We start from the raw sequence: 11,308 nt of genomic DNA, 5'->3' as shown, positions 1-11,308 counted from the left end.
CCATCCTACTTCTCGACTTTGAGAAGGCCTATGATCGAGTGGACTGGTCCTTCCTGGAGGGTACTCTGGAGAGACTAGGATTCCCAGTTGGATGGATTCAGGGTATTTCAGCATTATACAGGACAGCTTCCAACAGGGTCATCATCGGCGGCAGGATGGGAGAGCGATTTCGATCGGAGAGATCAGTGCGTCAAGGTTGCCCCCTCGCTCCTTACCTGTTTCTCTTCTTCGCCGAGGCCATGACATACTACCTTCGGGCGAGGTCGACCGGGATCCGGGGTGTTCGCCTTCCCATCAGGGAGGACACGGAGCTCCTGGACTCGGAGTATGCAGATGACACAGCACTGTACATTCAGGATGATGAGATGATGCTGGAGAGGGTGAGGCTGGCCTTAGAGGTCTTTTGTTCGGCAGCCGGTGCGAAAATCAACTAGCACAAATCAGTTAGTTTTCTCACAAACCCAGGGGCGTGCTCACAGTGGGGGAGGTTTTTGGGTTTCAAATGGATCCCGCGGGGACAGACAGCTAGATATCTCAGCTTTCAGGTCGGCCTGGACATCACGCCAGCTGAGCAGTTTCTCCCGGTGCTAGATTCCATTCGACGGAAGCTGGCTTTTTGGAGCACTGCTAAGCTCTCTCTTGCAGGACGTGCTCTTGTAGTCAACCAGGTGCTCCTGGCCACGGCATGGTATGTGGCCTCTTGTTGGTGTTTCTCGAGATCCAGCGTGGCACAGCTCAGGAGGTTGGTCCGGAATTTCCTGTGGTCTGGGGGGGATGGTCTCAGAGATACCAGAGCCAGGGTAGCTTGGCAGACAGTCATTCTTCCGCAGGCTGAGGGTGGCTTGGGGGTCATCGATCCTGAGCTTCAGAGTCAGGCCCTGCTGGGCAAGCTGGTTATCGGTGGTTTGACCCCAGGGGGGCAAACGTGGAAGATGTTACTTCAACAGGGGATCGGTTCTTGCGTCCCGCGCCAAGGTGGAGAGTGCCTACCGTCCCTCAGGTGGATCTTCACTTCTGCACCGCTCACTCACCCCCGCTCCCCGCTCATTCGTAGCCTTCTCATGGTTTGGAGGCGGCTCCGTCAGTCTCACACAGTCCCCTCCTAGCTGTCAGGAGGAGATCGACCACCAACCGCTCATCTGGAACGATCAGGTCAGAGATGCCTTGGGCCTTCAGTTGGGGGAGAGATCACATATCATGTGGGACGGTTGGATGCGGGGGCCAGCCTGGTCCCTTCGAGTTTGGAGGGACACATATAGACACTTGGAGACCGTTGCTCTAGCAGCCACAGCTGGAGGTGCCCGAGGAGCTCAGGCGAGACGCACAAAGATAGACGGAGCGATTCCAGCCGGTTGGTTGGCTCCACCCGAGATTCAGATCCTCATGCTTGGTGATGACCGGTGGCTGGGACAGTTCACCCCCCGTGGCATCCCACTGGTGGTTGCAGGCCGGATGGATGACACCTCCGTCTCCTTCTTCGCGGTTATGGGGGACGGCCGACCCAGGAGAGAGGATGTGCTCATCGACCCCCTCCTCCCATGGCAGAGGGTTTGGGTCGTAGGCCTCGCAAGGAAGGTTTGGCGACCGATCCTAGTATAGAGCAGGATCAGCTGCAGTTATGGCGACTCTGGCTCTGGGAGGGGCAAGCCTTGTCAGAGCTTGATTGGGACCCAGGAGAGTGGAGATGGCCAGAGGTTGTGACAGGCCAGGGGCCGACCTCTTTCTTCGCTTACAGCACGACATTGGGCAAGAGAGTTCTCGGGAGGATGCAGAGCCGCCCGCCCACCCAGCGACCCAGTTGGTATGCTCAGGGTATCTCCAGGCTATTTTTGCAGGCCTTCTGGAAGGCCTTGTGGGAGAGCTGGCGGCCGCGGAAGATCTTCTACTTTCTTTGGCTACTCGCCCACAAGGGTCTTCCAGTGGGGAGCTGGTTGCGGCAGGTTGGTGAGGATGGACGTTGTCAGATTTGTCATGAGGATGAGGAGACACCAAAACACTGCCTGTGGAGCTGCACTCGCGCCTAGGAAGTGTGGAGGTGGACCTTCGGCATCCTTACTCGCGCAGCACCGGAGCTAGGTTTGATCACTTGGGGCGCATTCTGCTGGTGTAGCACCGCACCTAGCTTTCATCAGTTGTTCGAGGCAGGCCCGCAGGACCCCACATTTCTTATCACACAGGGGACTTGGGGGCCGCTCGAGGGCATTTCGCCGCACCTGGCAGAGGCTGACACAGGATCTCAGGAGAGGCAGCCAGTCTGGGAGATTATTAGCAGCATCGTTGGATGGCACATTTGGACCTCGCGCTGTGCGCAGATCCTCGGTAGCACTTCTCTTTCGACTGCCCAGGTCATGGCCGACATTTGGAGTGAGATTATACACACACTCAGAGGCCAGTGGGACCAGATACAGGGAGATTCCCGGGTTGGCCGGGAGAAGCGGCGATGTTTCCTCCGTGATTGGGATACACAGGGCCTCTTCTTCGAGCATACTTCGCAGGGCCTTCAGTGGTGCTATTCACCACCTCTCTGGCTGTTCATTCACACTTGCCTGATCCCTCCGTGAGAGGGAGCTTTATATTTTGTTTCCTTTTAGGGCTGCATCCGATTTGTGAACACAGCCCCGTTAGTTGCAAAGCTGACCTCATGTATCTTATTTTCGAAGTAATATAATTAGCACTGTTTTTTCGGGAAAAAAAAAATATATCCCTTGTTCATTTTTTACATTCATTCATTTGCTGGTGGCTCCCTATATTTCACGTTCCTTAACCGTCATGTATCCATTCATTCATTGCTCACTCGCTATACTTTAGAGTCCCATTTTCACATAGCTTCTACCTTAAAATGTAAATTGGATCCTATCGTTTAATGAAATTTTCCTTAAGGAAAAAAAAGAATTAAAAAAAATATGAACATGAGACACGACACAAGGTCCGTCAGGACCCGATCCTCCCTGCAAATGTCAGGGGTAGTGTTTTATTATTGCCTTGGTGATATGTAAAGATTTGTACCTTTTGGAAATTGAATCCCAACAAATACATGAATAAGACTATGCTCACAAGAGCTCATAACTCATTCTTGGTTGGAAACCGGAATAATATTTATCATGGACTACAACCATACGAAATGTCATCCTTTGATCTTGCAATCATACTTGGCTATCCCTACTACAAAATTCCAAATCTTACCCCGCATTGAGAACATGCATCAAAAGAGAGAAATGTTGTAAGAATTCAGATTGAAGCAACATTGAGAATATTACAGTCCAATAGTATTGTATGGAATTCTTGCCAATAGATAGGACACTGGCATATTACTTGAATATCAGTAGTTGTATTCTTATTGTGATTTGAGAAATCAATATTTTGCTTGCACCAGTCATATTCGTATTGCAACTTGAGAAATCAATATCTTGCATGCACCATTCACATTGTTTTCTTTGACTTTTTACACGCATTAAAAAATACATTCAAGATAGAAGGTAAAGATAAGTTTTCTAGTTTTGAGACTATAGACCCTTTTAGCATAATAGCCTTTTTGGCTAAATATAGTTTTGTGAAATAGATTTTTTGGCAAAATAGTTTTTTTGGCAGAACAGCTTGTTTAGTAGAATAGGATTTTTTTAATTTAAAGAACAGCTTTTTTTCTTTGGTTTTTGGTTCTATCCAATAGATAACAATCTTTTCACTAGTAGGCATAAAGCTTCTTAGGCAGGCATAAAACCTGTTTGGTAGGCCAAAAGTCCCTTCGACAGGCAAAAGCCCTTTTTGACGAAATAGCATTTTGGCATAATAGTTTTTTTGGCAGAATAGCTTGTTTGGTAGAACATCTTTTTTCAAATTAAGAACATCTTTTTTTCTTTGGTTTTTTGTTCTATTCAGTAGATAACAATCTTTTCACCGACAGGCATAAAGCTTGTTTGGCAGCAAAAAGCCCCTTTGATAGGGAAAAGCCCTTTTTGAGAGAATAGCTTTTTACTTTTTGGCAATTGGTAGAATAGCTTTTTTGGCAATTGGCAATACAGCGTGAGTAAGGAGTTGTAGTAACCTTCAACATTTAGAAGCCCCACCTGCAGAACAACATTGCACATAAATAAATCCAAAGCAAACTCTTGACAGGATTCAAAGTTGTGGCAAAAAGATGTGTCGGACCAGAATAAGAAAAGTCCAAATTTAAGGAATTTGAAGTCACTTCTCAAATGTTAACAAAGTTACTGTTGTATTGCCTCGTCATGGAGACTAACATTTGAGCTTGAGCCTTTCTACCAAAGACAACACACAAACAAGTATGGACTAGACTTTCAACCAAAGACAACACGCAAACAAGTATTGACTAGCCTCGATTACAAATCCAACCTTTTTGCCAAGGATGGCACACATAGACTACACTCAATTGCAAGGTACAACAGCATAGAAACACTCATCGACGATACTCGATTTCAAGGTACAACTTGTATACAATCATTAAACCGACCATGGAACATTGAAGAAACAATATGGTGTATAATAATTTACCGACTTGTCATGTATGCCAAGTTGAGACCAAGTTAAGACTTCCATGATTTCTTCCAATGTGCTGTATCCACCTACAAAGCATGGACTTCAATTCCTTGAATGGTTTTGCCAGACAACATGATAAAGAAAAGCATTTGCAGAATCATCGACCAATGAGGAACTACTTAAAAGAAATGATAGAGATATGGAAGCAGAGATGGAAAGGCAACATTTCTGAGGCCAAAAATCAAGATTAATCTAGGTCATACTAATGAAGACATCTGCATGTCGAGGCATCTCAGCCTTGTGTTGGTGCATGTCGGCCATAGTTCGAACCTCTCTTCATAATTTGCCACATCAAATTTTCAAGTAAAAGAGATGACTAAGATCGCTAATAACACTCGTTGTCACTCTTCACATGCACCAACAAAAAGATGCCAAACACTCAATCAATGGAGCTGTCTACATCGACATGAGAAGACAAGAAGATTAAGAGACCATGGCTTCAACGGCTGCGACACAGAAATCTTGGCAAAATACAATCCCATCCGACAATCTCTTTCATAAATTGTATACAGTATTGAATACTAATGAAGTTATGGCATTATTATGCTGCACTTTGCTGCCAACATGAGTGGTGATTGCAAAATTTACCTAGAAAATGGGGCCGTAGTGCCTTAAACTTTCCACACTTGAGAAGAGTGTCATCACTCCATCGTGTCACAATCAACATGAGTCAAGAGCTTTCTATGAATCAAATCGATTGCTCACAAATTCCTTGAAGCAAACAAGAGCTCTCAAATCATGATCAGCAGCTCTAATGGTGAGCCCGAAGCTATTGCAATTATCCAAGAACCTCTGAGATTCTTTGGAGTGAGCAAAGACTACCCATGGCTCTCTAAAACTTAGCAAATACCTCCCAAATGGAAATTGTAGCCCTGCTTGGTTCTTGCGCACCCATAAATCCCTTTGAGCTCTCGACATGAGGGCTTGAGAAGCTTGATCTGTCTGAGAATGCAAGATATCATTGATCTTTCTAATGGCCACTTTCTCTTCCATATGTGTGTCTATTGCAAAGCAAACAAGCCCATAACTTCCCTTTCCTATCAATTCCACTTCCTGATCATAGTGTGTCAACAATTTTAGATAGAATGTCATAGATGCAACAAAATCAATTTACGATGTAGGCATAGCTAATTCTATCATCTTAGTGTTCGATGATAAAATGCACTTGGTTCAATGGATGAGGAGTAGAAAATTGCCTTATGTAAATAGAACTTGTGAACAATCAAGCTCACTTTGTTGCGTTGTGCTCACCTTTGTGCATTTTCTTTCTGTTTATTTGCCCAAGGGCTCCCCTTTTGTTGTTCGAGTGCCACGGGGAGTCTATTTGGAAAGCATGATTCGACCTTACCTCCTTCATAGATCTGAACATTAGCTTATTTTTAGGTGCAACAATGTTGGACACAAAGCAAGGCGAGTTGAGTCTATTCCAGCGATGTCAGCGCCAATGTCAAAAATTTTAAACCAGTGTCCTACCCATGTGCTGCTAGGCTAAGGCTTGAATTTAATCGCACAGAGTTTTTTTGCTTCACATATGCAGCGATGCGAGAGTTTGGACGATTAGATTGCTTTACTCAAGCACAAACTACACCTCATTCATTAAGGTTTAACTTTCAATAGAAGGCGCACAAGATATTTATCCTATTCACCTCTCTCACCAATTTCAATTAATTAATTAGTTTTGGTACATGGAGGCTTAATTAAGCTATGTTTATCTAAGGCTTAATTTATTTATACTTTAATTAACCTATGTTTCTCTATGGCTTAATTTATTCATGTATTAATTAACCTATGTCTCTCAAGTCTCCATAGCTTAATTTATTTTATGCATAGACTATGTCCAAGGGGGTTTCCCAAACATTTAAGAAGCGAAAACCAAGATTTGAACCCAAAACTTCTTTATACCAAGCATGAGCTCTACCACTAGGCTATTAAGTAATATTATATGTCTCTTTCCTTATAATAGTAATATAAATCTTCCTTAATCCCCTCCCCCTTTGGAGTGTCCTTTTCTCTTTAATGTCCTTCATAAGTGGTCCCCCCTTCCCCAATCACACATCCCTCCCTCCTTAATGCCCCCCCCCCCCTTTATCTAATCCAAGCTCTCTCCCTCCCCCACGTGAGACTAATTATCCCCCCCCCCCCCCCCCCCTCCTCCCCCTCTTTATGCTTAAATGTTTTGCCATCATATACCACTTCTCTCTCCCCCCCTCCCCAACTAATTAATTAATATGATTTTTTGAATGTTAGGGGCACCTATTAGCTCATTCCCAAGGAAAGAAATTCAGATTTCCATCGCAAGAGGCTACTGGTAAGATGACCGTCAACTCCTCCATCTCATTTGGAGAAGATGATTGTGGCCTTACCACTTCGATGCCATTGACTCCATATCATTGTTCTTCATGTAAATCTTGGATGGGACTATATGTAGCAATCAGCTTATGTTGCAGCTGAGGATGTTTATGGGTATGCTTCACAAATCCCTCCATGCAAATTGGGCCTTTTACTTCTATCGTTGTTGTCTCCGCATTCCTAATATAATGATGTTGTTGCATGCAACAAAGAGCTCTCAATCCAACCCAGCAACAATAAGATCTGAAATCTTTCTAATTAAGTAGGACAAATTAAAGGAAGCGAAGGCTATGCAAAACAGTGTGAAACTGGCCTACGTTGATAGTCCTTCGGGATCCCACAAGCCCTGAAGAAGCATGCCACCCAGCAATCCCAAAATCAAGGCTTTCTCAGACAAATGGGCCAGAGGAGTTTCAACGCTATATGCAGGGAGCTCTAGTCACACAAGTGAGGCCTTTTCTCTTGTTGGGGTAAAGGGCAGTGTGCCCACCCACTTGTACAATGCCCATGTATACTCATATATATATGATAGAAAAATAAGCTGGAGTAGCTTTTGCTCCACCACTTTTGGTGTCTCCTTATGCCTTTGTGTGTGCTCTCCTCTCTCTACAACTGGTATCAGAGCCCTTGGCATTCCATCTACGAGGAGCTCGGTGAGAGGAGAACGGGCACTGCTTCGAGAGATCTACCGGGAGCTTTGGAGAGCTTGATTCTCTCATTCACGGAGAGATTTTGGGTAGACATCATCCAAATCTGTTTGCTCTACAATGCAGCTGCAAGAATCATTTTGGGTTATCTTCCAGCGCTCCAGTGCTCTAGCAACCTAGCGTTGGAAGACCGCTGTCCGTTGGTCTTGACGTTGTCTCGTGGGAGCCTATCGTTGGCTGTTGATGCATCCTTTGCAGCAAGTGGTTGGCTGTTGTGTGCTTGTTGGAGGCATTGGTTATCATGGGCAGCTAGTAGATAGGCGTCAAGAGCAATTGTTGCTGCTCTTCTGTGAGCCAGGAGTCGGTTGGTGAGCAACTTCTTTGGCGTAGGAGACCGTGAAGGAGCGCTGGAGAGCTGCATATGCAACTTGTGGTGGAGTTCGCACAGTCCTCCGATCGCGATTCCGTCGACACCAGGCTTCCTAAAAATTTGCAATTGTGCTACCTATAACCTCACATCGAGGTTTCCTCCCTGCAGATTTGGGTCTTATTTTGGCGCCATAGCCATTCTTGGCACTTGCAAAAGTACGCCTTGTGGACATTGTGTGGGATATGTGCTTGTGCACTATGCAGCTTCTTTTGGTTGCAGTTGAGCTTTGTTAGCTCGTGTTTTCCCGTGCATTTGGGTCGTTGTACGGACATACTCTGGTGCATCTTAGTCCTTGTGAACATTCCGTTATAGTTAGTCAGTGGGTTGCATATCTTTTTTGCAGATACATCACTTTGGCAGTGGCAGTGACACATGCTTTGACAGTGGTACATGCCTGGTTGAGATGCATTGACAGTTCGTTGGATGCATGGTTATTTGCCTATGTTGGATACATATGGTGGTACGGTGATGTATTGAGATCCTGTCAGATTAGCATTGTTTGGAGCTGTTTCAGGGCTGGTTTGTCAACATTTTGGGGCTGATTTGATACCGTATTCGGGGCTGATTTTATGGCATTGTGTTTGCCATTGGTCAGGACATTACAATTGCTGCTGTTGCTGTTTTTATGACAAAACAGTCATTTTCAGGACTGAATATCTCTTTCCTGGTGCGGAATTGCACTTTGTGCCGAACTGGAAAGTTGTAGCTCACAGAACATACTACAACTTTGCTTTTGGAAGCAAATTGATCCGGTATAAGCTGCAGGAGTTACAGCCTCTGCAAAACCACAAAAAGTTGCAGTCTACTGTCTATTTGTGACCAATGTACAGGAAGCTGTTTTTCAGGTGAGAATATCTGAGAATCCACAAGGATTTGGCTCTTGAGGTCAACTGACAAGTCGTAGATTTTTCTACAAGCTACAACTTTGCTGTTTACAGCTTTGGCATCCGGTCTTTCAGTGAAAAGATATCACTGTTCAAAAACAGGGACAGCGTGTTATTTTGCCCAAAGTGGCTGTGAGGTATTGTTGTAGGAATTTCTCTTGCACAACAGTGAATTGGGAACTCACAGTAAATTACAGAAAGTGATTGGGATCTCACTTCAGTCCAAGGGCATTATTGGCATTTAGGCAAGTCACTTTGGCACATTTGGCAAGTGGTGAATGCTTGATTTTGTTGCCAAACAATTGCGCGCTTAAGGTGATGCATTAGTGTTGCAGTAAATGCCATTTCGATGCATTATGGATTTGCAATGGTGGATGCCGCACTGATGTTTATGGATAGTTGAGCTGGGCTCCTATTGCCATTGGTTGAGCAGGCATTGCTCATTTGGTTCAGTGCATTTCTTACTTGGATTGCCAGGCATTGGCAGGTTACTGGGCTGCATATATTCTTGTTTATGCCTCTTTATGGCTGAGTGCTTTTGAGCATTGGATCAGCCAATTTATTTGGAGACCTGATTGGTCTGGACAACACTGCCTATTGCACTATACTGCTCTTTGGTTGTGACCTATTGTGCCACAGATATGGCATCTACAGCTGGTAGTGCCCTCTTTGATATTGAGAGGTTAGATGGATCAAACTTTCAGTATTGGAAAGAGCAGATTTATGATGTGTTAGTGCAGAAGAGGCAGCATAAGCCCATTCAATGCAAAGGTGTCAAGCCTAATAGCATTAAATAGAGTGATTGGGATGACATGGATGAGCAAGCATGCTCTATCATTCAGTCATCACTCTCAAAGTCAGTCTACTTGCAGGTACAGGATGGTGTACAGGGTGTAGATTGCCATGCATATGAGTTCTATACTCGTATATGCCGGATGTATGACCATGATAGTGTTATGTTACAGCATGATGGGCTGAAATGTACTGATGGGCTGAATTACAGCCTTGATATGCACTCCAAAGGTCGATCAATTGGTAGAAACAGGTCATGTTCAAGGGGGAATCCCAAGAGCAAGTCTAGCTCTCGGACTTGTGTTAGATGTTTCTATTGTGGAAAGTATGGCCACATGAAAAAGTACTGCTGGAAATGGCTAAGAAAATGCAAGAAGAAGAGCAAGGTTAAGAATGACAGGAAGAAGGAGAAGAAGCATGTTGAGCTTCAAGGCGTGGATGCCAGGGTTTCCACTGACAGTAGCAGTGATGAACGCATTCTTTTGTCTATGTCTGACACCTCCTTCTTAGCCACTGATGTACCTATTCTTGGTGATTGGATGTTAGATCCATGTGCTTCATGTCATATGACCCCTCATAGGTCATGGTTCAATGCATATCAGGAATGCATTGTGGAGAGTGGTTTGATGGGCATTGATCATTCTATGGATGTCTATGGTTATGGGGATATCCACCTTGTTATGCCTAGTGGCTCTATTCTTGTTCTACAGAGGGTTAGACATATACCAGGACTTGCTACGAGCAAGATCAGTACTAGACAGTTGGTTGAGGCAGGTTATCATGTCTCTTTGGGTGATCATGCATGGAAGATTGCTAGAGGCAATCTGGTTATGGCTAGGGGATCACGGGTTGGATTCTCTTATGCATTGCATGTATCAGGTGTCCAGGATAAGATGCTTATGATTAGTAAGCAGCCATCAGCTAGTTTATGGTATGCCAGACTTGGACATATGTCTACTGCAGGTATGGAAGCCCTTACAACATTGAGATACATTCATGTTATGGATGTCTCTCAAATTTTATGTCATGATTGTGATGATGGTCAGCAGTCAGGATCCTCCTTTGTGAGGAAGACAGTCAGTGAGAGGTATCTTGAGCCATTGCAGTTGGTTCATAGTGCAGTTTATGGGCCTATGCCTACCGTTTCACTGGGTGGCGCCTCTTACTTTGTGACATTTATTGATGCTGCTACAAAGTACATATGGGTATATCCGATTCGGCAGAAGCATGATGTATATGATACATTTCAGCGCTTCTAGGGTAATGCTGAAAATCAGTCAGGAAAGAAGCTATTGAGCTTGATGACTGATGGTGATGTAGAGTTTACCTCTCCTAGATTTCAGCATCTATGTGATACACTTGGTATCAGGAGGGTGTTGACCACTCATCTTTCTGCTCACGATGCCTTGGCAGAAGGCATAAATCGGATTCTATTGGACAGGATTGGTAGCATGCTACGGTATGCAAGTCTTACCGAATGCTATTGGGCTGAGGCATGTAAGACAGCTGCATACTTGCTTAACAGGTCACCCAGGAGATCTCTGAATGGTAGAGTGCCCTTTGACTTCTTGACGGGCCAGGCACCATGTTATGAGCATTTACGTGTGTTTGGCTGCGAGGCTTATGCTCATGGTTCCCGATCGAGGAGGTGT

Source organism: Dipteris shenzhenensis, chromosome 32 (assembly GCF_047967505.1).
Source record: "Dipteris shenzhenensis isolate YYH24624 ecotype China chromosome 32, Dip_SZ_1.0, whole genome shotgun sequence".
In the NCBI taxonomy this organism is placed as follows: domain Eukaryota; kingdom Viridiplantae; phylum Streptophyta; class Polypodiopsida; order Gleicheniales; family Dipteridaceae; genus Dipteris; species Dipteris shenzhenensis.
The sequence above is the reverse complement of the archived record's forward strand: the minus strand, read 5'-3'. Positions refer to the sequence as shown.